General features: G+C 36.9%; 1 protein-coding gene across 1 annotated transcript in view; it reads right to left on the reverse strand.

The window, feature by feature from the left end:
* SCEL (sciellin) overlaps positions 1-25041 on the reverse strand; it is a 302364-nt gene that overhangs the window by 172845 nt on the left and 104478 nt on the right. The window contains exons 2-4 of the mRNA XM_032402808.1: positions 11886-12053; positions 6156-6201; positions 4021-4102 (exon numbers count right to left, since the gene is read on the reverse strand). The gene's annotated coding sequence lies outside the window, so the exon portion shown is untranslated. The remainder of the gene's footprint in view (positions 1-4020; positions 4103-6155; positions 6202-11885; positions 12054-25041) is intronic.

Here is a 25041-nt window from a genome sequence, read left to right on the forward strand (position 1 = left end):
AAAGAAAGAAAGAAAGAAAGAAAGAAAGAAAGAAAGAAAGAAAGAAAGAAAGAAAAAGAAAGAAAGAAAGAAAGGGGAGGGAGGGAGGGAGGGAGGAAGGGAGGGAGGGAGGAAGGAAGGAAGAAAGAAAGGGAAGAAAGAGAAAGGAAGGAAGGAAGGGAGGAAAGGAAGGAAGGAGGGAGAAAAGACACAATGAAGCAAAAGTATGTTATGGTGAATTATATAATAAAATGCAATTGCTTATGCATAAGCTATTCAAAACTTTTTTGAGAGAGAGAGAGTGAGCCAGCATGAGCAGGAGGTGGGTGGAGGGGGTTGCCAAAGGAGAGGGAGAGAGAGAATCTTAAGCAGGCTCCACACCCAGCACAGAGCCCAACACAGGGCTTGATCTCATGACCCTGAGATCATAACCTGAGCAGAAATCAAGAGTCATATGCTTAACCCAAGCCAACCAGGTGCCCCAACCTATTCAAACTTTTATTGAGTCTTATGACTGTCACTTAAGAAAAGAGACTAAACAAAAAAATCCAAATTCTAATGAAAACTAACACCAAATATTCATTGATCAAATTATCATTTTCCATAGCCCAAATTGTAACTTACATTCTTACAAAAGTACACAGCATTTGCAAATTTCAACAGCATGTTAAATGGAAGCAAGAATATGTAGCCCTCTCTTCCAGACAATACTCTCCTGGAGACCCTATACTAAGACCAAATGCAGCTCTGCCGGCACTACATCCTTTTTTTTTTTTTAAGATTTTATTTATTTGAGAGAGTGAGTGAGTGTGTAGGAGCAGGAGGAGGGGCAGAGAGAGAGGGAAAGGGAGAAGCAGAATCCTGGTCAAGCGTGGAGCTCAATCCCAGGACTGTGACATCATGACCTGAGCTGAAGTCAGACTCAGACGCTTAATTGACTGAGCCACCCAGGTGCCCCAGGCCCTACATCTTGAATGGAATCCACATGCATCTGTATATTGCTGTGAACCAGCAAAGATAATGGCAATAAGAAATGAGGAAGAGGTTTTTGTCAACAGTGCTGAAGGGCAAAGAGAGAAATTGGAGGCATAAAAAAGTGGCAGGCATTTACTTTATTTTGAGCAAGATAAGATTATACTCAAATTTTAAATTTCAAAATGCTGTTAAAAAAATAATACATGCCTCAAAACACTACGGTAAAACAAGAGTGGCGATAAAACCCTTCGCATGACCACATGACCCAATGACATCCTGTCGCCTCAGCCCAGTCATCCTCATGATGGCATCCCCGGACCACTCAGCTTCTTCCCCTCTGAGTCTTGGCTTTGTTAAATTTCTCTGTTGTTTTTCTTTAATTTCACTGATTTCTATTATCATTTCTTTCCCTCTATTTATTTCCACCTTACTTCACTTTTCATTTTCAACCTTCTTCAGATGAAACCTTAGAACTTTGATTTTAGACCTTTCTTCTTTCTTAAAATAAACATTTAAAGATTAAATTTCTAAGTGCTGCTTTTACTGCATCTCACAAATTGTGATATGTTGTCATTTTGTTATCAGTTTGAAATATTTTCTAATTTATCTTATTACTTCTCTGATCTGCAGATTATTTAAAATTTGTTTAATTTCTAAAATTTGAGGTTTTCAATTTCCAGTTTAATTGTTGTGGTTAGGAAAACATACTTTGTACAGTTTTAAGCCTTTCTGATTTATTGAGGCTACCATTATTATAGCCTACCATTATTATCATGTACATTTTTAAAGAATACATAGTTTGTAGCTGCTGGGTGTAGCGTTCTATAAATATCAGTTACACTCTGATGGTTGGCGGTGTTGTTCACATCGTCTATGTCTTTACTGACTCTTTTGTCTAGTTGCTTCTCAATTAGTGAGAGAGAAGTACTGAAATCTCCAGATATGATTGTGGAATTGTCTGTTTCTCCCTTTAATTCTGTTGATTTTGCTTCAAGGGTTTGGAGGTTCTATAATGAGTCATGGTGGTGTAGTAGAATAGAAATATTTGGTCTTTGTCTCTGGTTCCTGGCACAGAACTCCTAAAGCCTCTGGAATTCACCATCTTTTGTATGCTTATGAGATACACATGGCAGGGACGTAGATAGCTTCAGGATTGGGACTGGCCACCAGAATAGCTAACCAAGTGATTAGACGGAGAGAGGAACTGGAGATTGGATCAATCACCAATGGCCAATGATCTAATCAATCGTGCTTACATAATAAAATTTTCATTAAAAAACTGGGTTTGGGGAACTTCTGGGTTGGTGAACACATCAAGGTGCTGGGAGGGTAGCATGCCCAAAGAGGGCATTAAGCTTGCCCACCTTCCCCCTATACCTTGCCCTAGACATTGCTTCCATTTGTCTTTCCTGAGATGTATCCTGTATAATAAAGCCATAATTGTTAAGTGCTTTCCTGAGTACCATGATTCATTTTAGTGAATTATTGAATCCGAGGGAAGGTTGTACAAACCTCATACCTTGTAGTCAGTATAGCAGGAGTGTAGGTCTCCTGGGGATCCCATTTATGACAGATGTCTGAAGTGAGTATAGGATTGAGGGACTCAACACTTAACTCAGTCCAAGTAGTATCAGAATTCAATTGAATTGAATTGTAGGACACCCACTTGGTATCAGAACATTGGAGAATTAGTCAGTGTCAGAGAAAAAACTACACAGGGGTATAAATATCTGTATTTGCTATGGTTTCCTGTTGAAGTGATTCTTTTCTAATTATGAAATATTCCTATTTATCTCTAATAATACTCCTTATCCTGAAGTCTGTTTTATATGACATTTGTATGGTATATCTTTCTATATCCTTATATTTAAAATGTATCTCTTGCAGACAATATATAATTGCATCTGGCTTCTTTTTTTTAATCCATTTGACCTTTCCTGTGTCCAACATTGTCTGGTAGAACTTTCTGTGATGATGGAAATGTTCCACATCTACACCATCCAATATGAAAGCCACTATTCACATGTGGCTACTAAGCACTTGAAATGTGGCCAGTGTAACTGAGAAACTGAATTTGTAATTATATTTCATTTTAATTAATTTAAATTTAAATAGCTACATACGGTAGTGGCAGTCATATTAGACAAGACAGGTTTAGTTCATTAACTTTTAAGGTAATTGCTGATATGGCTGGATATAGGTCTACCATTTTGCTTATTTTCTGTTTTGTGTTCCTCTTGGATCATTTCTATTGATCTATCACCAAGTTGTCTGACGCTTTACTTTACCATATGAGGTTTAGCTTCCCTGCACACTCCATTCCTCTCCTTCATCATTTGGAAGCACATAGCCAACATTCAATATTCAGTTCAATGATCTTCAATTCTTTGAAGAAGTTCCTGGATTCCCATATATGAACCAGATCATTCCTCCCCTTGTTTCCTCTACTATATTGTACACATTTATCTCTCCTGGTATCTTTAACTTTATTATTAGGTTATAGCCCTGTCTCTCCCTCCTAGTTACCTATGTCTTATTCATCTTTGGTCTTTGTAACACTGATTTGTTCTCTTAATACTGTACTGATTCTTTTGTCAATCTCATGAAATCATTTTGTAAATCTCATGAAAAGATCCACTAGAAGGAAAACCATTCCCTATTAAAACTTTTCTTTGCCATGGACTGGACAGATGTTAATAATGCTATTCTCAGCTTCATCAGACTGAAAAAGTTATGAAAGAATTGCCTCTCAGAAAAACTCCTAACAATAGCACATCCTTTGTCAAGACAGTGCCTTGTTGCTATTAGATTGAATTGAAATCCACATCAATGGAAATAATTTAATCAGCTAAAGGGATTCTGGATTCTAGCAAAGAAGAGAATGTAGGATTCTCTCAGAGGCTGTGAAATCGGCAGCAAAATATTTGATATTCACTAAGGAGACAAAGTCACCTGTTGATTTTCACTGCATGTAACTGGAAGGATAAATTGAGTAGACCACTTGGCATAGTCTCTGAACTTCAGCAGGTATATCAGAAAGAACAAAGGCTCTGAAGTAAAACAAACCTAGTTTTGAATCCTTGATCTTCTATTCACTAGCTGTGCAGTCTTTGAGATGTTCCTTAATCTCTTTGAGACTCTGCTTTATCTATAAAATATGAAAATGGATACTTAATTTATGCCATTGTTATAAATACTTAAAATTATATATATAATTTTTTATTGAGGTATAATTAATATTCAATGTTATATTAGTTTACTCCATGCTCATCATGATAAGTGTACTCTTAATCACTTCATCTATTTCACCCATCTTCCCAACCACCTCCTCTCTGGCAACCACCAGTTTGTTCTCTATATTTAAAAGTCTGTTTTTTCATTTGCCTCTTTTTTCTTTCTTTGTTTTGTTTCTTAAATTCCATATACGAGTGAAATCGTATGGTATTTGTCTTTGTCTGACTTATTTTACTTAGCATTATATCTTCTAGGTCCACCCAAATTGTTGCAAATGGAAAGATTTCATTCTTTTTATGGCTGAGTAATATTTCACTGTGTATATGCACCACATCTTCTTTATCCATTCATCTATTGATGGACATTTGGATTGCTCCCATATCTTGGCTATTGTAAATAATGCTGCAATGAATACCAGGATGCATATATCTTTTTTAACTAGTATTTTTGTTTTCTTTGGGTAAATACCCAGTAGTGGAATTACCAGGTCATATGGTAATTCCATTTTTAATTTTTGAGGAACCTCCATACTGTTTTTTACACAGTGGCTGCACCAATCTGCATTCTCAGCAACAGTGCAGGAGGGTTCCTTTTTCTTGACATCCTCACCAATATTTATTATTTCTTGTCTTTTTGATTCTAGCCATTTTGACAGGTGTAAGGTGATATCTCACTGTGGTTTTGATTTGCATTTAATTTGTGTCATTGTTATAAGTACTTAAAATTATATATAAAATGCCTGGCAAATAAAGTTTGCATTGAACATATAGAAAACATTAATATCATTTTATAAGCATTCTCATTATTATTTTTATTTATAGTATACATTTAGTCCAGTTCATTGGAAACAATTTAGGGGATATATTAAGGCTGACTTGATAACTACTCTTGGCAATATATTTTGCTTTGATAACTACTCTTGGCAATATATTCTGCTTTGCACAAATTCAAAAATCTCCAGTTTTATTTTATTGTAGCTATTGCTAGGATTTATAAATCAACCTATATGAAAGGAATTTCAGACCAAGAATGATTCTTCTGGATCACATGTCAACAATAGAAAATGCTGTCACTTACCAAGAACTGAACATGTGCCAGGCATTATGCTAAATACTTTACATGAATTATCTAATTTAATCCTTACAATAACCATTGGAGGCAGGGGCTATTGCAGAAGAAGAAAACAAAGCCTTTGAGAGGTTAACAACTTGCCCAAGCTCATACAGTTAGATAAAAAGCTGTGATTCAAAGTCCTGTTTCTAAAGCCCTTATCCTTTAATTACCACCCAATACTGTTTTCCAGATGACCCAAATCCTCTGTTATCTATTCTTGCTACACCTGGAGGCCAATCCAGGGTTGCATCTACTTAACAGTAAAGGCAATAGTAAAACCAACATGAACCAGAAAAGAAAATGCCTTGCCATTAGGAAACCACATCATTTTAAAAGTGCTATGAATTAATGTTTCTAATAAGGCAGGGGTCAACTGATATTGGTAGGCATTAGCAGTCCTAACACTAGGATTAGCATTCTTCCAAACACGTTGCTTTGTATTTCACTATTGCTTACAGAGGTTCTCTTGACGGAGCTGTCCTTGCACCTGTTTACCAATGGAGATAAGAGAATCTGCTCATATTCACACACACTGCTCACACAGAGTGAATCACCCTCAGAGCTAGTGAAAGTACAAGTTCTCTTCTCCATCATAAGACTTTTTTCCACTTTGTTGCTTTAGCTTAATGAATGACAAACTTCAGTATAAAAGAAAAGATGAAGGGGGCACCTGGCTGGCTCAGTCAGTAGAGCATGCAATTCTTGATTTCAGGGTCCCGAGTTTAAATCCCAAGTTGGTCATGAAGCCTACTTATTTTTTTTTTTAAAAATGAGGATTAAAGGGAGCTATAGCAGATACTGAGATCTATCCACATTTGTAAATGCATTAGGGGACAGGAAACCAATGTACTAACCTGAGGACTTTCTAGCTGAATTGCAACATTCTCTTCCCCCATATATCTGAAATTGAAAACAGTTCTGTGGTCCTTATTAAAATTAATACAAACATCACTCTTAAAAGGCACACTATAACAAAGCTATAATCAAGGCAAAAAGGGATTTTAATTGGCCTTTCCATTGTTCAAGAAAGGAATGTTGGTTTTAATTTCTTAATTTTTGGAGTGTGTGTGTCTAAGTGATATGAATTGAAGTTTTAAGATTTAAGTTTTACTAAACTCTTCTTAAGAAACTATCACTACAGTGATCATTTGCAGTTAATCAGAGAAGTTCAGAAAGCCACTAATTCCAACAGAATTCCTGTGTCTCTTGCTATGAATCAGGTTGCCCCTAAGTTCCCACTTAACACAGAAAGGCTGTGTGTGTGTGTATGTGTGTGTGCATGCATATCTGAAAGAGAAAAAACAATTTCATATTTTTTAGAGTCTGGATTTAGCTATTTTTTTTCTAGTGGCTCACCTAATATAAAATAAGAAAAATGGCACAAGAAACTCAGTAGAAAATTCAAAGAATGTTTCAATACTAAAATATACAGTTTCAGGGCTCATATTTTTGGTTTCCAAAATCTGAAAAGATCCTATAAAAATTATTTATAGATTACAGTATAAGGAGAGAAGGAACTAATCTACCTAATGTACCTTCTTTGAATAATAAAGACTGACATGGATGTTTAATAAGGTATAAATCAATAGAATGCAGTCATTTTACATCTTTTCAAACTAGGCAGACTAGGATTTTCTTGATTAAGAAAGACAAAAGGACACTTGCCCTATCACCCACCTCGCCCCCCCAAAAATCAAGGGAAAGTTGAGGTAAACCAGAACACCCAATAGAGTTGTACATTTTGTGCACTGTTTAAACATGCCTGACTAAGGGGGCAAGTGGGTTTGGAAATCTATGCTCTAGTTGCGTAGCTGGACTCCATGGCTCTCTGGAAGAATTTCTTTGCAGGGCTAGGCTGCGTCAGGGAGAGCATATCTGCCCAATGGATTGCTTGTCCTGGAAGAATTTCTTTGCAGGGCTAGGCCACGTCAGGGAGAGCACATCTGCCCAATGGATTGCTTGTCCTAATTTATCCACCCTGAGAGAGCACTTTTTCTAATTTATGAAAGGCCCTGTAGAGGCTAGCTGTGGCCAGTGAAAAGACCACATTCTTCATGATATGCCTTTTCTTTGTTTAATCTAAAATTGTTTGTGCTCAATTTCTTACATGCTTCATTCATTCAACAAGTATTTATTGAGCCCCTTGGTTGCACATGCCACCAATACAACCAGGAACAAACCATAGGCACCTGACCACAAGTTGCTGTCAGTCTAGGTACATGGAGACAAGTAACCAAAGATTACAGTGCAATTACTTTTAGCCTCTTGTGTGGCTATGTTCCTAAAATTACCATGACCGTCAAACCTGAAACTGACAAAATTAAGATGTAGTAGAAAATAGATGTAAAAGGATCTCATTTCCACAACAAACCAGATACTCCCATTTAAAAAATCTGCTCCAACACCAAATATTTCTCTTGCCTAATTTCACTCAATTATTCAGAAAACATTGCTGCATCCCTGTAATCCAGGAAATTGTAGAATTTCCTACCAATTTCACTATTTCTGAGCTAAATCTAATACAAACTTTGTTAGTATATAAACTGGGGCATGTTCTATGCCAAAGTTTATGACTCGTTAAATATGGATCATAATAATACATTTATTTTACAATTGTTATGAGCATTAAATGAATTAAATTATATAAAGTGACTAGTACATAATAAATATTCTCTATTTCCTGCATTTATTTTAAAGTTTGTAAATCTAATATTGTTGGCAAGTTTGAATTTAATCAATGGTGTTTTTGTTTTTGTTTTTTTTTTTTTTTTTGCACTTCTATTTTCCTTTGGCCTATTTTCACAATTTCCAATAAAATTTGTATTTGCCTCATGAGACTTTCACAAGCATTGTGGTAGTTGAGGGCTGATTTTCTGGATCTGAAGAGATAATGGTAAAAATATTGGTTCTGAAACTATACAGTCCTGAGTTCAAACCAACCTCTGACACTGCTCAGTCCAAATGTATCTGACATGAGGATCATCTGACAAGAGGAGCATCTTAGAAGCAATGTGTGTATGTAAGGCCTATGGTATCTTGACATTTAGGAAACACAGTAATCTGTGTAATGGTAAGAAATTTATTTAAACTCCTTAATTTGCCATTTCTTCATTTGTAAACCTATTTTACTCATAAACGTATTTCTTAAAGTTGATAGAAGTAAATGAAATAATACATACGTGGCGCCTGGCATAGTGCCTAGAATGTAATGAATGATTTATACATGTTAGCCATTAATAATTGTATCCACATTTTGCATTGAGAGGATGAAATATAAATCGATCCTCATTCTCTGCAATAAACCATAAACCTATCCCCAGAAGGGTCTATAGAAGAAGTCATTATCATTGCCTTTTTAAAGGGAAACACATTAGGAGATTAGAGATTAGATTCTAATTTTGTCATTTACATGTAAGTGGGAGATTGCTGTAGTATGGTGGCTCTTTTGAAAGGATGAGTAGAGTCCAAAGAGAATTGGCAGATCAGCCCCCTGGAAATCATCTGTGGAATTCATCCTTGGGAAAGTGACTTCTAGAATGAGGTCTGGAGGACGAGCAGGAGTTAACCAGTTAAGCACAGGGGAAAGAGATCTTCAAGCAAGAGGAACAGGATGCACCAAGAACTGAAGGTGAGAAAGAGCCAGGTGTGTTTGAGACTAATCAATGTTATTCATGAAGTTGTACTGTGTTTACAAAATACTGCATATTTGACCATAAGTAATGAATGCACTTCTTTCAAGATCAGAGGATCATTCCTAGATCACAGAACTTTAGATTCTTAAAGATTTCAGAGATCAAAACTAAAGCCTTTCCTTTTTTGAGATAAGGAAACCAAAGTTTGGATGAATGAAAGAGAAAAGGGGGTCAATAGAGAGAAGGTAGCTAACATGATGGGCACCTATTATGTGTCAGACAAGCGACATTCTGTACGTACAATAGATGAGGAGACTGAGACACAGAGATGTTAAATAACTCACTCAAAGCCATAACTTTAATAAGAGTAGAGCCAGAATTCAAATCCAGATTTACAATCCTCCAGATTCTAGGACTGTTTTCACTATACTCCCTGGAATTTGTGTGAGCTCATCCACCTGTGAATTTATCTCCACAATGGCATTATAATTGTTTGTTTTTGCACTGGTCTATAAGCTTCTTGTGAGTCTTTCTATTTGCAAGCACATTTTCTGGAAGATGAATGAACCCAAAAAGATATCAGATGACTGGATGGATGGATAAGCATTTGAGAGATTACTTGGATGGATTTTTCTGAGGGTCTACCCAATTACCTTCAAGCTTATTGTGAAACTTTCAAATAAACTTCTAAATCTAATTAATCACTGACATTTCAAAAAGTCAATAAGAAATCTACAATAATTTTAAATTTAACAAATTTAAAACCAAATGATTCTGAATAGAGTAATAAAGGGCAGATCCGGAATAGAAGCCCTACATAGTGAGTTCCTTGCAGACACAGTCCATGGCCCATTTATCTTTTTGTCCCTAGTATCTGGCCTCAGAGCATATTTGGCATGCATGTACTGAAAGGCTAATCCGTCAACAGTTCTGACTAGAGTCATGCATGCATGGCTAGCCTTGTAAATAATAGAAGGAGGACAATTCTGTATTTTCTGGTGGACAAAAGGAAGAAAAGAACTAATGTTTTACCACACAAAAGACCTACATTTATTGTCTTCATACTGAGATTCCAATGAAGCTATTAGACCTCAAATTAAATGTTGATTATGGGCAGGAATGACATGGAACATATCTAACCATTGGTACATACAGGTACCAACTAGTCAGAACAGATGTCATGGCCTAACAAAAGGATACCTCAATACATCAGAACAGATAACAGTAAATAACCAGTTCAATGCACAGCGTAGGGCATGAATGTCAGCCCTGCTCAGAGGTCTTTCGAGATGAGATGAGAAGCAGAGACATGGTTGATGAAGAGCAGGGACATTGATAACAGGAAAGAGGATCTAGAGGCTAAAATGTGAGGACCTGCTTTTAGGAATGGGATAGAAGATAGTTTCCAGAATTCAACCATATAATTCTTATCAGTCTTGTAGCAAGGCACAAGGGTTGCTAGAAAGAGTGAGCACGGATCAGATGTTTGCATATTTGGTGCTAGATAACCTGAGTATTGACCTAGAGTTCCCTACAAAGGGTGGAATTAGTTCAGTGGTCTCTAGGGTTAAACTGAACCTCCAGGATGGAGATTGATTACATGGTTCAGCTGTGGGGAAAGAAGAAAACCACTGTGACTTAGAAAAGAATATCATTTGAAAAGAATATCATTTTTGTTAACAGGGCTGGCTTCCTTTCTTCTTTCCTCTTTCTGTGTCTTTTCTGTCTGAATCAGCTAGAATCAGTTTCTGTTGCTTGCAATCAAAGAATAACTATTACATAAGATACTCTGCCTTATCATCGACACAATATCCTTATTAATTCTATCTAAGCTCATTAGCTTTTTGAACAACCAACTCCTTATTCATTAGGTATTTCTGCAGGTGTTCGTGTAATTTTGTGGGTTTAGCTGTAAAATATTTCAATTCAAGATAATGGACAAAAACTACTTGAGTAAGATTTAACCGTGTAAATAATGGACTTTACCCCCATGATTTTATATTGAAGAGGCCGCTCTCAGTTATTGACTACTGCCAAGTTCCAACGTTCTCTCTCCACAGCCTCATCCTTTGGTTCATGCTGCTTTTTCTCTCAGAAATGCCCTTCCTACCACCTCCACCTGTGGAAAGCATATTTATTCTCAAAAGACTGATTTAAGTATCAACTCTGCAAAGCCTTCCCTATTTCTCAGGTTAGAACTAATCACTCCACATCTGTGATTCCTGGCAACATCACCTCTGTTGGAACAGTGCCCAGGTGTGCCTTGAACAGCAGATAACTGGGCTCCTCAAAGAATTCATCGTAGATTACCAGAGCTATGACAAATATAAAAGCCGTATCTATAACTCATTGGCATAAAGATGACTGTATTAATATTATATACTAAAACATTTACTTTGACCTAAAAGTTCATTTCTTTTTTCCAATTTCAAAAGAAAGTAAACCTTTTCTGTTTAGTAGAGTGGAACCTTGGCACTGTGTCCACTGTCTCATGAGGAAGTTTTCCCTGTATGCATGTGCTCTCACTTATACATTTTTCTCATTTATGCAATCCACAGCTTAACGAGGCTTCTCTGAAAGACAGATTTGGTTTCAGAATATGGGGATAGGATCAAACTTGAGATAAGAGTAAATGATTCAGCATTAAGGGGGTTCTCTTAAAGGAGGCTTTTATTTTTTTCCTAATTGAATGACTCAAATATATAATGATTCTTTTTTAAAAGAGTCCAAACCCATTGACAGTTTGCTAGTTAAAAGTCTAGTTTTCTATAGAACATTTTTCTAGATAGAACCAGGGCTACTATGGGCATTAACAGTCATTTGTTTTGTTTGCAGTTTACCGATTTAGAGCAATATTTGAGTTAATCTGAAATAAAATAACTATCATTTGTGTGATGCTTTACAATTTACAAAGCACTTCCACATATATTACTCATTTAATCTACATCTTACCTTGAGAGGTTGGTGTCTTTTATTTTTCATTTGACAGGCAAGAAAAACAAGCCTCAGATGGATGAAGTGACTTCCCCAATGTGACACAGCTGGTAGTACAGAGTCTGGGACTCATGCCCTTAAGGTTCTTCTAATCCCAGAATCTCATATTCTTTCCAGTATATCATGCTGCCCATAGGGAAAAAAAGCATATATATAAACACATGCATTAAAGAGTTGAGCTCATACTTCCAAGTAGATTGATGTTCTTTTAGAAAACCTAATGGCATTTTTATAGATGTCATTGTTATGAGTTTAGTTCTAAAACATTCATCCAAAGATGGTTGACAAAATTTATTTTCAGTGGAAGTCAAAATTAACTGAACAATATTTTGAATTTATATGAAATTCTATGGATCATGAACTTTGATAGAAATTATAATAAATATGTCAGGAATAGATAGATAAGATACGTATTTTTAATGTCAAATTCCAAGTCTTTTTTCCTTAGCTTGTTAGATCTCCCTTTCCTTCCTTCTCTTCTCTGTCTCTTAAGCCTCACCTTAGATGTAGACCCCTTTCATACTCTCTTTTGGTAAACAACCTAAAACAAACTTTTCTGTGAGTCATCTTTTATCGACCTCTTTGCTCCTGAAAGGGGTAATTTCCTCACAAATAAAATAAAAGGAAGTACATGAGTGGCTCAGTCAATTAAGCATCTACCTTCAGCTCAGGTTCCTGGGATTGAGCCCCACATCAGTCTTTTGGGAAGCAGTCTCCCCCCCCTCTCTCTCTGCCTGATGCTCTGCCTGCTTGTGCTCTCTCTCTCTGTCAAATAAGTAAAATCTTAAAAAAAAATAAAACAAATGGAAGAAAGGAATGGCATTGAGCAAGTCTGATCTTGAGTTCTACAAACCATGAAGACTAACTCATACATTATCTAGAAAAACAAATGAGGGCTATTAAAGTCAGCATGAGCACTCACTCTTCACAAGAAATTTGGGCAAAACAAAGAATGAGATTTTAGAGATTTCAGGACTGTAATCCAATGCCAGGCAATACACGAATCAACCCTTTCAAGTAAAAATTTGATAGTAGTTTCACAGTTCTGGGAACTAGTGTCACTGAAAAGAAATTATTTTAAGCCAAGTTTGCAAGGCCAGGAAGTGAATAACTGAATAACTGAATGTGAACATGTCATCCCAGTTCAATTTCATTTTGATTACTCACAGAAGAAGGATCAGGAAATATTTATAAGATTTTTCTGGAATGATTTCTGCAGTTTAAAAATATTATATTTTGCTCAGAAATAAAAATCAAATTAATTTAATTTCACAAATGTCTTGATACTACATACCTTGCCACATGGTAGTCTCTTCCATTGTGATAAGAATATAAATAATGATATTATATGATTTTTAAATAGACAACTTAATTTCCTTTTACATTCTATATTTCCCAACCTTTTGGTCTCCGGGTCACGAAACAAAAGGTATGTTTCGGGTGCAGCCTCACGAAGCTGGTGCTGCACAGATTGCTTTACCCACAACAGACATCCTAAGCAGAAAGTCAGCAATTCAACCGAATGCTGCCTTAAAACCCAGCTTAATATAGCAATGAGTAATGTTTGCACAATGTGTGTTCCTTGTCCTCAAGCAATTTGCTGCCACAGTAGTGAATTTCATTTGAAAATCTAAGAACAATATTTATCCCCCATATTTTACTGACTGGTACATGGAATAGTCTCCAAAATGTGAATAAATGTTATTGGAACTAAGAGGAAACAGTCAATACAAATGGGACACTTCATAGGCAGATGGGCTTTTGTAGATTCCTTTAAAAATGGTTTTATGAAAGGTCAGTTATGAATCAGGTGTGTGTCAAGCAGAAGGGATACCAGGATGAACAAGACATAAACCCTAACCTCAAAGAGCTCAGTGAGGGACTATCATTATCTTATCTCCAAAATCTAGCACACAAATTGGCATAGAGCAGGTGCTTAATAAATCTTTGATGAATCAGTGGAAGGACTGCTTAATATTACAAAAAGACTGCTATGAACACAGATACACACAGGAGTTCCAAGCCAGAGGGTCAGAGGGAGTAAAAGAAGGAGGTATGAATGGAATGGAAGGGATAATAATAGGTGTGGCTGGTATTAGACAACATGACCGAGAAATGTGGTGTGGAAAAACATTCCTAAAGTGAAAGATACAAATGAATTTTATCAGAAAGGAAAAAGGAAGGTAATGAAGACACCGGAAACCCCTCCACCCTGAAAAAATGTACAATAAAAAATTTATACTAGAGGGGCGCCTGGGTGGCTCAGTCGTTGAGCGTCTGCCTTCGGCTCAGGTCATGATCCCAGGGTCCTGGGATCGAGCCTCGCATCGGGCTCTCTGCTCCACGGGAAGCCTGCTTCTCTCTCTCCCACTCCCCCCTGCTCGTGTTCCCTCTCTCACTGTGTCTCTCTCTGTCAAATAAATAAAATCTTAAAAAAAAATTTATACTAGAAAACCAAAATTTAAGTTGAAACTGAAAACTTCATTGATAAATGAACATTTTGTGTTAACTCAAAGTATAAATTTTAAAACAAAATTTGGAGACTTTAATTAAAATTTGCCATTAACAAAATCATCATTGTTTTAAAACTTCCATTTTTTTCAACCTTTGGAGTCCCTATGCTGAATCATGATAGATTCTTAAACATTGGTTTCCCATAGTATTCCTTAAATAGTTTTTTTTAATTTGTTTTGAAACTTGGGGAAAGAATGTGATGCTATAGATATGGTGATGGAAATTGTCCAAACTAAAATCCAAGAGCAAATTTTCAAAAAACTAGCACTCACATAATTTATGACTACCCAGAAAATTCTTAGTTCAATTTTTTTGTTCAATTTTACTTTTAATAAAATTACACAAAGCAATATAACTAGTAATGATTTGCATAAGTCTACTGAAAATAATTTTTTCATCTTCACAATGAACTTTTCATCCACTTAAATTAATAGGACTGGACTCAGAAATACAAGCAATTCAGCAACTTGACTTAATTGTTGAAATCTGCCAAGGTTCAGACAGTAATTGACAAATCAGAGAGTGCAAGAATTCTATATTTCAGTTCTCAGTGACATTTTGGCTATAGGAGTTTTTAAATTGAAAAGCATGATAAATCTTAAAAGGACAATTTCCACCTAGTCTTTATGAGAGATATGTATTGTTGACAAATAAATTAATATATGATCTTACAAAGATTTCTTCATTCTAGTGGCTAAAATGTGGCCAACTATCAAAGAATTAACTGCTTTTAAGAGAGCTCTTAGTGCTTTGTCACTGACAACAGAGACTTTTCTATTCTAAAAACCTAAAAAAATGTCAAAGCCCTTTCAAAGAGGTCCTGACTTCCCAATAATATATATTTATGCTTTTTTTACATAGTAAAATAATACAGTCAAGACATACTTTTTTTCCCAAAGACCTGAACAATAATAAATGCATTAATTAATTTTAAATGTTTCTCATTAGCAAGAAAAATTCTGAATTACAAAAGACAAATTTGATGTGCTCAGTGATATTGTTTAGAGATGAATGTTTACATTTTATTTCATATTTTATAATATGGTCTTACAACTGCTTAGCCACATAGACATTAGGTGAGACTTAAAGTGTCTCAAGCATCTCACAGAATAATAATTTTTTAAATTATTGGAATAAAACATAGATTTGCCTTTAATCCATACCTACCCTATTTTTTTAAAAACTGGTGACAAATTAAAACACATATGCTAGTAGCTTAATATTGCAGCCAAATTGAGAAAATCTGGCCAAATTTGATTCTATTCAAGAACAAATTTTCGTTTTCAAAAGATATAATGGCAACTATCAAAATTAGTAAAACTTTCTATACACATAGGCCCTTTATAACCTGTGGAGTCCATTGTACCCCATGGCTGCATGTTTTATGCTGTTTCAAAAAATAATAATAAAAATAGATTTGGAGTTATCAATTCATTTTGGAAATAAAGGGATTAATCCTATTAGAAACAATAAAAGCAAGGATAGAGAGCCCAGAAATGGACCCTCAACTCTATGGTCAACTAATCTTCAACAAAGCAGGAAAGAATGTCCAATGGAAAAAAGACAGTCTCTTCAACAAATGGTATTGGGAAAATTGGACAGCCATATGCAGAAGAATGAAACTGGACCATTTCCTTACACCACACACAAAAATAGACTCCAAATGGTTGAAAGACCTCAATGTGAGACAGGAGTCCATCAAAATCCTACAGAAGAACACAGGCAGCAACCTCTTTGACCTCAGCCACAGCAACGTCTTCCTAGAAACATTGCCAAACGCAAGGGAAGCAAGGGCAAAATGAACTATTGGGACTTCAACAAGATAAAAAGCTTTTGCACAGCAAAAGAAACAGTCAACAAAACCAAAAGACAACCGACAGAATGGGAGAAGATATTTGCAAATGACATATCAGATAAAGGGCTAGTATCCAAAATCTATAAAGAACTTATGAAACTCAACACCCAAAGAACAAAGAATCCAATCAAGAAATGGGCAGAAGACATGAACAGACATTTTTCAGAAGAAGACATCCAAATGGCCAACAGACACATGAAAAAGTGCTCAACATTGCTCGGCATCAGGGAAATCCAAATCAAAACCTCAACGAGATACCACCTCACACCAGTCAGAATGGTTAAAATTAACAAGTCAGGAAACAACAGATGTTGGTGGGGATGCGGAGAAAGGGGAACCCTCCTACACTGTTGGTGGGAATGCAAACTGGGTATTTACACCAACGGTACAAATGTAGTGATCTGAAGGGGTACGTGCACCCTGATGTTTATAGCAGCAATGTCCACAATAGCCAAACTATGGAAAGAGCAAAGATGTCCATCGACAGATGAATGGATAAAGAAGATGTGGTATATATATACAATGGAATATTATGCAACCATCAAAAGGAATGAAATCTTGCCATTTGCAACGACACGGATGGAACTGGAGGGTATTATGCTGAGCAAAATAAGTCAATCAGAGAAAGACATGTATCATATGATCTCACTGATATGAGGAATTCTTAATCTCAGGAAACAAACTGAGGGTTGCTGGAGTGGTGGGGGTGGGAGGGATGGGGTGGCTGGGTGATAGACATTGGGGAGGATATGTGCTATGGTGAGGGCTGTGAATTGTGTAAGACTGTTGAATCACAGACCTGTACCTCTGAAACAAATAATACATTATATGTTAAAAAAAAGAAGAAGATAGCAGGAAGGGAAAAATGAAGGGGGGGAATCAGAGGGGGAGACGAACCAGGAGAGACTATGGAATCTGAGAAAAAAACTGAGGGTTCTAGATGGGAGGGGCATGGGGGGATGGGTTAGCCTGGTGATGGGTATTAAAGAGGGCATGTATTGAATGGAGCACTGGGTGTTATACGCAAACAATGAATCATGGAACACTACATCAAAAACTAATGATGTAATGTATGGTGATTAACATAACATAATAAAATTAAAAAAGAAAAAAAGAAACAATAAGAACAGTACCTGGAACAAAGACCCTCCCATTGGAAGCAGGGCAAGTATTTTCCACAATACTAGGAAGAGAGTGCTGAGAAGATGCCAATGTTCTGAAGATATAAAGAGAAATCTAATCAAGAAAAAATGACCTGCAGAGGGTCAAGAAAGACAAGATATTGCAGTCCCAAAAAGCAATGAGGTTCAGGAAATTTAAAAAGAGGTACTAGGAATAGAATATAGGTAGGTTTGGTTCAGAAAAAGAGAGAGAGAGAAAGACAGAATTCTTAAAACTGGGACAAGTAATTAGAAAAGGTCCAAGTAAAATTTTCTGTTTTAGATTGATACTGAGTCCAGCGCTTATGCTTTGCCTGAGCCTACTGGTAGAAACTAACTGAACTTAGCTGCTGGTAGAGAAAAAATTCTGGGGCAGAAGCCAAACAAACAGTGTACTATCAGTAAATTGTACTGAAAAAAGGAATATGCTTTTATATAAATATGCACTATGGTAGGTTGCTTTTAAAGATGGCCACCAAGTTCTCTTATCTCTGTATGTGTAGGCCCCTCCCCTCTTCCCTTTAAGAACAGGAATCTATTTCGCCTCATCTCAGTTCTGGCCTGGACTTGTGACTTACTTTGACCTAGAGGATGTGGCAGAAGTAATAGACTTTGTGACAGTTCTGGGCTGAGGATTTGAGAAACATGGCAGCATCCACTCCTGCTTTCTGGAAAGTCAGTTGTCATGCTTTAGGAAAGACAGTCTAGACTGCTGGAGAAAGGGATGCACATGGAGGAGAATCAAGGTACTCTAGCCATTTACCCATCCCAGATGAGGCAAGAGACATGTAAGACCATTTCTGGTGTTCCAGACCCAGTCCAGCCACCAACTAATTGCAGCCATATGACCCCAGCTGACAGACACTACATGAAGCAGAAGTAATTGTCAACCAACCCATAAAAGAAATAATAAATCATTGCCTTAATCCACTATTTTTAAAGTGGTTACTTATACAGGAATAGATACTAAAATTTGCAGCAAATTAAAAGGGAAGATAAACAGTGGCTGGAGAGTAGCAGATGGATTTAAACCGAACTTTTTTATTAATGCAACAAGAGGTAATCAATGTTAGGATAGAAGCAAAATGATGGCAATATAAAGTGGCAAAGAAAGTCAAGTAACGAAACTGGGAGGGCTGATGGTTGAATGGCAAAAGGTGCTTTTTTAGGGGCGCCTGGGTGGCTCAGTTGTTAAGCGTCTGCCTTCAGCTCAGCCCATGATCCCCAGGTCCTGGGATCGAGCCCCACATTGGGCTCCCCGCTCCGCGAGAAGCATGCTTCTCCCTCTCCCACTCCCCCTGCTTGTGTTCCCTCTCTTGTTGTATCTTTCTCTGTCAAATAAATAAATAAAATCTTAAAAAAAAAAAAAGTTGTTTTTTTAAAAAGGGAACCAAAAAAGTATCATGAACACAAGGAGAAAAATTAATTGCTCTGATAAAAGAAAATTAGGTCATTTTCAATAACAGTAAAAGAACTTACTACTGCATTCCAATTTGAATATGACTATAATTCTAAATCTGGACAAAATTTAAATAGAAAATCTCTTTGGAGAAATCAAGAAACTACCAAGGCAGTCAATATTTAAAGTGCCAGATCTTAGAGAGAAGGGAAATTCACTGATATCAACCCAACATTCTGCAGCACTCTCCCCCTGGAGGAATTTCATGACTCCTGAGCTACACAGGAAGGAGAGACTAAGAAACCAAGCAGAAAGCAGTGTCTAAAAGTCTGCCTACCTAAATTGGTATTTCAGTAGTCTTACTATTGAAAAATTAGGGCCCTCCAAGGAGGGGAATCCCTAGAAAATCTCTCATACTTCCAGTTAAGAATCCAGGACTATATTATAAGAAAAAATATGAAACAAAACCTTACCAAGACTGAAACTCATCTTTGAATCAGATAAACCCCAGATAAGAGTCAAGTGATCTTCCCTTAATCTAACTGCCAATCAGAAAAGGAAAAGAAAACTCCTCCTTGGAAGAAATAGCATCTGTGAAAGTCTCAAATTATCTCTACAATTTTTCAACCACAGTGCCTTGTGCTCAATAAAAAACTCTCAGGCATGCCTGGAAAGGACCAAATATCTGGCAAATAAAAGAAAGAACAGACAATGGAAACAGAGTTACAGGTGATCCAGATTTTAGAGTTACATAGCCTTTGAAATTATCATAAATATATCCAAGGAAACACATGACAAGATGGGTAATTTCATCAGAAAACTGGAATCTTCAAGAAATATTTAAATATAAATATTCTATAAATGGATAGTACAATAATAAAAATTTAAAATTCAGTGATGGGATTAACACCAATTAGATACAGCAGAAGAAAGGATTGGAAACTGGAAGCAAGTTCAATAAAATGGATCCACTGAAGTTTGGAGAAAAAAATTATTTAAAAAAACAGTACAGAGTATAAATATATAGGACATGGTGAAAAACATCTAACGTATTTATAAGTATCCCAGAAAAAAATGACAAGATAATGAGAGAGAGGGAAAGAGAGAGAGAAGAGGGAGGGGGAAGGAGGATTAATGATGCAGAGATAATAATGAAGAGAAACTGGCTGATAAATGTTCAGAATTGATAAAAGACAGCATGTCACACATTGAAGAAATTCTATGAATCTCAAGCAGAACAAGAACAACAAAATACTCAAGTACATTATAGTAAAACTATTTAAAACCAAGATCAACAACAACAAACACCTTTTAATTGAATACTGCAAAATATTTAAAAATGTGAATTGAGTTGCTTTCCTTGGAGCTCCTCTGCAATTATATGAACACACATGGTCAGTGTTGTCTTATATGCTCTTCTATTGGCTTGGGACCAATAGAAGGTCCCAACGGCAAATCCACGAACATTTATTGGGTGACTTTATGTGATTTACTGAGACACATGGGTAAAAGAATAAGAAACTTTGCCCTTCAGGCTTCTCTTTACTTCTTTTCATATCTCTTGACTTCCTTTAAGACCCTTTTTAGAAAGCTTCTCCACCTCCCTGGCATAGACTCTTAGAACTGACTTTGTCACCTAAACACATATACACACACACACCCACACCCCGCCCTCCACACACACACATTTGAGCCTTGAAACTTAAGGTGGCATCTCCATCTATAAAATCTCTCCCTAATCAAGTTTAGGCAACAGTGAAGTAAAAAAAAATGTTTTTCAAACCTTAATCATTTAAGTTGTGATTAAAATTGCTTTGAATTTATTTCCTTCCTGCAAGTGTCCTCTCAGCACCTCAAGGATAGCCTTCGATTATCCATTTCCATCTCTTCCTCTAACTGTGTGACAATGTTTCCTTGGCTACAGGAAGTGTGTTGCTAAGCAGCACATTGTTGTGCTGGATCTAAGACAAAAACCAACACCAGCAGTGAAAATAGTCATGTGATATAATTATTTCCTACCTGTAATCAGCTATGGGGTTTTGTTAAAACCCAACAGACTCCATCTGAAAAACAATGTGATTTGAAAAGAATCAACATTCTTAGAAAATTTCCAGTAAGCCCTACTAAAAATTGTACACTATCATTAAATAAATTCACATGTTGTTAACAATTAAACACTCATAGATAATTGAATTCAATGACTTTACAATTGAAACAATACTATGTTAGAAAAAACACAGCATTTTAACTGTCATTACTGAGCATCCTCCCACTCTCCCATTTTACTACTTTTCACGAAAACATTCATTTTGCCCCACTAGTGCTATTATTTGGAATTTGAGAACTAAATTATTTTCAAAATTCTCTAGTAGCACATTTGTCTGAAATGGTAAAGGATAGTGAGAAACATACAAGGTATAAAATTAGCAAATACTTATGCCAACAGATGAATAACCTAAATGTGGAATTTCTTATTTTTCTATGTCTGGAAATTCAAATGAGCTTCTAACCATTTTTTTTTTCAGACTCTACATGCCATTTCATTACATTATCTTCTAGTGAATGAGTCATCTTGTCTGCACATCTTATCTTTCTTCCCAGGGATTTTTCCCTGTCCTAGGTCCATATATTTCCACCTGTAGCACTAGAATAATGATGGGCCAAATTAGGTTGATTAAACTACCAGCCCAAGTAAGTTCCTACCAACTTGAGCAGTTTCATCTTTGTTGATAAGGCAATGAAAGGATTGCTGTGAACATTGTCTGCTTTCATAAAAGGATTACATTTTGGCTCCAGTTGATTAGACTCTACTTTAGGGTGAACCTTTCTTCTAGAATATACCAACTAGGACCCTAAAGAATATAGCATGTTTACTTCACATGTAAAATATGTCATCATCTATGGGAACAGATTCTTTTATGAGAAAAATAACCTTTTCAAAATATTGTATTGTGGTTTTTTGGTTTGTTTTTTTGTTTGTTTTTGTCTCAAAGAAGATGCACTAATATCTGCATGCTAGGCATGACAGTTGCTAAGAACATAGCAACAAATTTGGTTCTTTCACATGGGCAGATCCATCAGAAGACTCATTAGCTGCTGGCTTTGTTTGTCTCCCAGGAATGGAATTGAAGAATCTCACCAAAGGACCTCTTTACTCCTCTAAGTGTTTCTCATGAAAGGACACAAATGTGTCCCATCATTTTATTTACTATTTCCTTATCACTTCATCAGGATAGCCCCATTTTATCTCCGTGTGCTCTGGGAAGAATGGCTCTGTCTTAAAGTAATCATATATGTCAAATAGTTCTTTGTTAATCAATTGATTTTTATGTGAATTCTACCCTCTGCAATATCTGGAGTACCTCACTCTTCTCTGAATTTTCCCAAAGCAATTTATTTGCATCTTTTATATGACCCTTAGTATGTATGATGGGCTAAATTATGTTCCCTACAAATTCATTGTTGAAGTCCAAACTCCTAGTACTTCAGAATGTGGCCATATTTAGAGATAGGGTATTTAAAGAAGTAATTAGGGTAAAACGAAATCATTAGGGTAGGCCCTAATCCAATATAACTGGTGTCCTTATTAAAAGAGGAGATTAGGGGCGCCTGGGTGGCTCAGTCAGTTAAGCATCTGCCTTCGCCTCAGGTCATGATCCCAGGCTCCTGGGATCGAGCCCCACATCAGGCTCCCTGCTCAGCAGGGAGCCTGCTTCTCCCTCTCCCTCTGCCTGCTGCTCTGCCTGCTTGTGTGCTCTCTCTCTCTCTCTGTCAAATAAATAAATAAAATCTTAAAAAAAAAAAAGAAGAGGAGATTAAAGAGACTTCAGGGAAGATGGCAAAGAAGGAGGATTCTGGGCTCACCTTGTTCCACAGATAGAACTAGATAACATCCACATCAGTGTAAATAACCCAGAAAATGACCCAAAGACTGGCAAAACAAATTTTCTACAGCTAAACATAGAGAAGAAGGCACACCAAAAAGCGTAGGAAGGGCAGAGGCAGTCGGGAAACAAATTGATCCTTGAGACTGTCCATGGGAAAGAGGGACACCACAGGCACAGAGAAGGGATTAGAGCAGCCCCCATAGCAGGCACTGCAGGCATGGGGTGCCTGCACTGGAAAGATGAATCTCCATAACACTTGGCTTTGAAAACCAGAGGAACTTAACATCATGAGTTCTTATAGACAGTGGGGTTAACTCCTAGAACTTTAAAAATCAGTGGCCAAAGGAAACTGAATCCCCACCCTTAAAGAGATAGCATAACAAACATCCCCTCTGAGATACAGCATTGAAGCAGCAGTTTGAAAAAACATGGGGTATACAGGAAGGAGATTTAAATCTCAGAACATGAGCTAGAGGGGCAGGGATCTTTAGGAGATTTCCAGAAGAAAAAAAAGCTAGTGGGTGCCATTTCCCTCCCCTGACCCCCAGTCTAGTTACACAGAGAGCTGCAGGAACCAGCACAGCATGAACACTCTCCACCTAGCTTGGTAAGTGCTCCCACTCCTGCTTTCTTCTGCAGATGTGCTCTCTCCAACTCGGCCTCCCAGTTTTCTAAAGCAGCACCACAAACATGGCAGTGTGCAAGCAGCCTCAACAGGAGCCAGGCCAAAGTGATTCCTGTCCCAGGAAGACGGGAAGATAACCCACACACTAGTTTAACTGCAGCCCAGCAGTGAGCTGGTGGCAGACAGCTAGTCTGACTGCAGGCTCCATCCACCAACGAAAGCTTCTCAGGAGCCAACATAGGAAGAGCACCTTGCAGTTCAGTGACTGCAGTCCTGGCAAAAGATTGGTCTAAACCAATGCAAGCCCAAGATGGCCTCAGACTGGCCCATGAACAACACAGGGACCAAACCCTACCCACAACAGGCAAACAAGGCATTGCAGATAACTGAACTGAAGGTAAACATGGCTCAGCCACAACAGTAGGGTGCATGCAACACACAGAGGAGACACCCCTGAAATGCAAGTTTCTGGCAAACAGAGAAAATTGCACTGTAGGCCACTACAGGACCTCTTCTTCATAAGACCACTACTTTTGAGATCAGGAGATGTAGTTGACTTTCCTAACACATAGAAACAGACACAGAGGTTTAGACAAAATGCATGAAATAAAAGAACAGGACAAAATCACAGCAAGACAGCTAAACAAAACAGAGATAAGTAATATGCCTGATACAGAATTTAAAGTAATGGTCATAAGAATACTCACAGGACTTGAGAAAAGAGTGGGAGTCCTCAGTGAGATACTCAACAAAGAGATAGAAAACACATTTTTTAAAATCAGAGATGAAGAATCCAATAACTGAAATTAAAAATACAATAGAGAGAAAAAATAGTAAACTAGATGAAGCAGAAAAACAGATCAGTGACCTGGAGGACAGAGAAGAGGAAAGCAATCAAGCTGAACAGGAGAGAGAAAATAATAATAATAATAAATAAAAATAGATTAAGGGAACACAGCAACACCGTCAAGTGTAATAACATTTACATTGTAGGGATCCTGGAAGGAGAAGAGCGAGAAAATGTATTTGAAGAAATAATAGCTGAAAACTTCCCAAATCTGAGGAAGAAAACAGAAATCCACGTCCAAGAGGCACAGAGAGCCACCAATAAAATCAACCCAAGGAGGTCCACACCAAGACACATAGTAATTAAAATAGCAAAAAGTACTGATAAAGAGAGAATTTTAAAAGCAGCAAGAGAAAAGAAAATAGTTACATACAAGGGAAACCCCATAAGGCTATCAGCTGAGTTTTCAGCAGAAACTTAGCAGGTTAGAATAGAGTGGCATGATATATTCAAAGTGCTGGAAGAAAAAAACCTGCAAACAAGACTACTCTATCTAGCAAGGCTATCATTCAGAATAGGAGGAAAGATAAAATGTTTTCCAGACAAACAAAAGTGAAAGGAATTCATCACCAATAAACCAGCTTTATAAGAAATGTTAAAAGGGACTCTGTGAGTGGAAAGAAAGACCATAAGCAGCAGTAAGAAAAGTAGGAAGCACAAAGTAGTAAATAAAATATATCTATAAAAATCAGTCAAGGGATTCCCAAAATAAAAGGATGTAAACTATGATGCCATATACCTAGAACATGAGAGAAAGAAGAGTAAAAATTTAGTGCTTTTGGAATGGGTTCAAATTTAAGTGACACTCAATATCAACTGCTATATTC

Source organism: Phoca vitulina, unplaced genomic scaffold, assembly GCF_004348235.1.
Source record: "Phoca vitulina isolate PV1807 unplaced genomic scaffold, GSC_HSeal_1.0 scaffold5, whole genome shotgun sequence".
Classification (NCBI taxonomy): domain Eukaryota; kingdom Metazoa; phylum Chordata; class Mammalia; order Carnivora; family Phocidae; genus Phoca; species Phoca vitulina.